At 31.7% G+C, this 5341-nt stretch overlaps 1 non-coding gene across 1 annotated transcript; it reads right to left on the bottom strand.

The window, feature by feature from the left end:
- Positions 1–719: 719 nt before the first annotated feature.
- Trnat-cgu lies at positions 720–791 on the bottom strand. The gene has a single exon. It is a non-coding gene; the product is annotated as a tRNA-Thr (tRNA).
- Positions 792–5341: the final 4550 nt, after the last annotated feature.

Raw genomic sequence — 5341 nt, 5'->3', positions numbered from 1 at the left:
TATCTGACATTTATTTCTATTAATTTTTCAACTAGTACTGTTTGCGCGTTGTTGTACGTGGAAATGCTTTTAACGTTAACCTTACTAAACATGTTTTCCTGAAATCTTTACTCAGACATGAAATTCAGTTTGATAGCTTCTTTATAAATTGTTAAACGCTTTCAAGTGATTCGGAGAAAGCTCTAACTTTTTGTTTGTTCTTTTATTAACAAGATATTATATTTAACATAACAAAACACTTCTTTTAATTTACTTAAATGTAGATGAAAAACGTAATTGTGTACTCTGAGTATTAAAATTATTTTATACCATGAAAACTATGTTTTAAATACAATACAATAATGTCAAAAGTTATTGAGAAAATAACATTTATAAAAGAAAATTATTATATCATTTTTCACTTTGTAACTTTAATTAAATCTATCTAAATGTAAATGAGATGTAACCTTGACTGTACTTTGGAAAGTTTTTCTAAAGCTCGGACGCAATTCGAAAGTTTGACAATAAGCTCGCAGTGAGAGTGAACACGTTTTCATAAACGCCTGAGAAAATGACGCGAAAAGTTCTTCTGATATTAACCACATTTATCTCTGTCACATTATTAACATGAAAAAATAAAATTATTGATTTAATTTTTATTAAAGGTATTTTTGATATGAATATTTCTTTTAATAGATGGTTAATTGACTTCATAAAAGACTAAAGTAACAAAAATCATTTGCCTCCTGTGAGGTTTGAACTCACGACCCCTGGTTTACGAGACCAGTGCTCTACCACTGAGCTAAAGAGGCTTTCTATCGCCGTTCTTAAAACAGGTACTAATTCCATAGAATTAACAAACGGTATTATCCAATCAAACAACGGTTATATATCTGGATGGTTGGTTATTCCCATCTTATTTTTTTGTTTCAATGTTCACTAAATGATTACCAGCATTTTTTTCATCTTAGTGTCTATGGATGTTTTATACTTAACCATAATGCTAACAACAATAATTATTTGAAAATACTCTTGCACACATCACAAATGATGTCAAACGGGAGTAAGTGAAGAGATGCTGGCTAGTGCTCTAAAAAAGTCACGGATTTACTACAGTTTTTTTCTTTTATGAAACATGAACGTTACGAGTAGCAAAGAGATGTTATCGGCGTCGCTTACGTCGGCAGCGGATATGAAATCTGACGCTAATCTATGTGCCACAGACTTTAAAATCATATAGAATTATAATATAGTCACTTTTGCCCGCAACTTTGTCTGCGCGAAAGTAAAAAAATAACTCAGTAATTAGCCTATCTGTTACTATAAACGTTAGTTAAATAATTAGTAAGATCGTTTTTCACTATTTTAAAATAATATTACATAATAACACATAAAGTAGTTAGTTATGTTATCTATTGGTGGCCTAAGACATAACTTAGAAAGGACGTGTATAAGAATAGGTATTTGATTCATATTAATTTTGTGCGTTAATATTTTTTTCATTAAAACTTATGTCTAACAAGTTTTAAAGTCTACAACAATATGAATACAGCACGGCGCTACAGTGGCGCCGCCCCATTGTTCTCGCGAGATATTCGCCGCTTGTTTTACGTTCAATCTTGCATCGCATCAAGTGCACTATAAATATGTGCGCTTATGTCAAAGTAAATATAACTTATTGCTTGTCACCAAGCAAACAAACAATTAAATTCTTACGTATATCTAGCAGTAGTTACTAAACATAATACAAATTTTTTCATTTGTTTTTTTTTTAAAGACGTTTTTTTTTTTCATTTCTATAGTACAAGTTGGCAACCGGTCATCGTAATTCGGCAAAACGGTGAAAAGACCGCTATCAATACTCTTCTGTGTTGCCTTCTTTTTAAATAACAGAGGTCGAGATGCCTTAAAAAATATCCTTTACGTATGCGTCACCTCTCCTGTAAAATCCCTTCTGAACCCTGTACGATAAGGGTGAGAATAGCACTTGCTACAGAACTAAGAATCGGTAAATATTCTGTAAAGGGGTCCCTTAAGTGAGAAAGTATACTAAAGGACTGTGTCAGTAACTTAGGAATTAAGAAGTATTTTCCCATCATCTGACCTAAAGCTTTAGAAGTAACTTTAGAAGTTCTAAGTTAATCGATCGTGTATTGATCTAATGTAGAGTATCAACTCCGTACTTTTGTGGTAAAAGTAAACTGCTGACATCAAAGGGGCGTAACTAATTTAGCGATTACGCTCAGGTCACAGGGAACATTTAGTTGCTGTAACTTGGTGGAGCCGACTTACAGCGGGAAAAAATACTTTTTTAACACATTTCACTGATATTATTTAATATTTACTTCGTAAAGTTTTTACTTTATTAGATATTTAATTATAATATTGTTCTTATAATTTCAGATTAATTTCGATTTTAAAGACAGAGAATTTTAACTGTGAAAATGTATTTCTGATCATTTAAGTAAATTAAATATATAGATATATTAAATGCATTTTATAGTAGTATTTAAAACAGGTAAGAAAATGTAAGTCAAGTTCCTATTTCAAATCAAAAAATTTTTTCACATCTATACCGATAACAGTCGCACCCTACCTCATTGCGATCACTGAAACATAAGCAAACACACCTTTGACGACACAAACACACACACAGTCACTAAGCCAATATGTACACTGCGATGTACTTTATAGTGGAAAGCCTTTGTACTGCCTAAACTGTTAATACGACATTTATTATAGAAAACTGACAGAATATTTATTGAAAATAATCATAACAATATTATAAATTAGCTTTTGCTATAATAACAAAAATAAGTACCCTATGTGTTCTTCCTGACTATCCTCTACACCAATTCAAATTTTATCGAAATCCGTTCAGCAGTTTAGGCTACAAACTCTAACAAACATCCATCCACCTAAATTTTGCTTTTTTTATTCCGCGTCGACGGAGTCGCGGATAAAAGCTAGTTGTTTATATTCAAATGCGACACGCGGGTGAAAAAGAACTTACTTTTATATGTCCTAAATAATATTTTATTATAAAATAATTGATGTTTGTTTATCCAGTATTTTATAACGCTTGCCACTTTGTGCCCTAATCTCGAGGTATCACTATGATTTGTGTATAGAGTTAGAAATGTATAGATAGAGCTTAGATAAGCCTCAGAAGTTTTGAACATACGTTATGTCATAGACATACGAATGACTAGATAAGACAGCAATAAAAAGTTAAAACCTTAATCGATAATTTAGGTAAATTACAAAAATAAACAGAACTGATTATATCACCAAATGAATAAATCAATGCAAACGAATAATTTCATTTTATATCCTGTGTCCGTGTCTATTCTAGAAGTTTGTATGCTCTGTATAGATTAGCAGTTCTCATTTCCGTGCGTTGTGCGGCCGTCATTAGCAAACCCTTCTAATGATTCTGGAATTGCAAACATTACGTATGCGGAGTTAAAGAAAGACGTGTCATATTAATATCCTACGTGGGAGCTCCACGAGCCAGCAAATACTACAATTTTTTTTTACATCCACGCGCACTATTCTCGAGGTTCGAGCCATTTTTGATATCCTTGTTACTTCGTCGTCAAGTTAAAATACGTCAGCTTTGCTTATAAATATAAAAGGGAATAAAAGAAAGCGGTGTCTCTTCAAAATGATGGCGCCGTGTTATTTCCAAAGCTTCATAATAGACACTAACTAAAATGACTAGGTTTTAACATCTAACACATTTTTGTAGGTAAAGCGAGACTCGGCTGTTTTTTATATTTTGTTTTTGTGGGTTTTACGTTATTCTAGAAGTTAGAATACATTCTAAGCCATATTGCCTACCAATGACCTTTCTCACTGGATGTATAGTCCAAAACAGGACTTGAAGGTCAATTAAATATGAAAAAACACGAAAGTATTGCGTGCGACATGCGATTGTTGAATTAAAATATTTCTTAGTACAGCACGAAATTAAAGCTTTATGAGAGAATACTAACTACGAAACATTAACACCACAAAACCAACATAAGACAACATGGTCCGCGTGTATATAGGATAAAGACCTTCAAGGAACATATAGATAAGGCAGTGTACAAAATTTTTACACCGGTACTTTCTCTGAAAGGTACCATATCTGTTGTCAAGTTTAGTAGCACCTCATATCCTTGTATTTTAATAAAACATTTTACAAAATTATTATAAGCTTTATCTTTTGTTATAAACTAAAATAACTACATAGTGTCTAAAAATAAAATGTAAAGAATTAAATATTAATTATTGACACCTATTGTCAAATAATTTCAATACATTTAATTATATTAACATGTGGTTTCAAAAATCTATCAATAGATAGTGAAGTGTCTATGCCCACTCTATTTGTTTTAAATCTCTTTACTGTAGACACTACAAGAAGTATATTTCAAATATTTTCTCTGAACGCGAACGTCGCGTGCACTTTAACTTCCATTTCTTGAGTGTTTGCTTCAATACGATAAGTCATTACTGAGTTGTATCGAATGCTGCGAGAAAAAACTTCAATACGCGAACACTCTACCTTTCGTAACTTTGAAATTTTATGGTAACTTTCAAAGATGAAGTTGCAACTTATTTATTTCCGTTTAAATGTAGTGTTAAGTTTAGATAACACTTAGTTTTAAAGTTTTAATAATTACTATCTCTCTCTGTCTTTTAGAATTTGGTTTTTGAGGTTACAATAACAGAAATTAGTAAGCGTGGAGTCTTTTGAACATTTAGGGCCTGTTCCACCACTGGCTAATAGCAGCTTAGATAGCTTGAAAATGACGTCACTGTCAGATAAGGTAATAAAATCCAATATTTCCATCACATATTTTACACGTTGGATTATTATCAGACAATTTACAATTTGATGGGACAGGCCCTTAGAGTGTTAAAAAAGTGTTTACTTGTTGACATTAACAGATTTAAATATATATTGTTTGTTCAGTTAATTGATGTGTTAAATTTAACGAGGGTTTGTTAAATTTATATGATATGTTGCGGCGAAGTTTGATCAGTCCGTCAATTTTAATTACCGTATAATTTTGTTGACCATCACAACAAAATGTTTGAGGGCCTATTGACATTATGTGGTTATACGCAAGTATAATCTATACTTCTATACTATTATAATAAAGCGTAAAAACACATTTCCTTGTTGCCTAAGATATCAGCAATTGCAGCATATTTTTGAATATTAAAGTTTTGAAGATATTGCAAACCCAAACCATAAGCGTAGCTACAAAAATCAGCTTCAATCTATTGGGCTCAGAAAATTAGAATCATGCATAGATATGTCTGCTACTACGTAGACTATAACTAACTAAATGCTAGGTAAATAACC

The sequence above is a fragment of the Papilio polytes genome, unplaced genomic scaffold (genome assembly GCF_000836215.1).
Source record: "Papilio polytes unplaced genomic scaffold, Ppol_1.0 DF821733.1, whole genome shotgun sequence".
Classification (NCBI taxonomy): domain Eukaryota; kingdom Metazoa; phylum Arthropoda; class Insecta; order Lepidoptera; family Papilionidae; genus Papilio; species Papilio polytes.
Note: the sequence above shows the minus strand (reverse complement) of the source record. Positions and strands in the feature narration are given on the sequence as shown.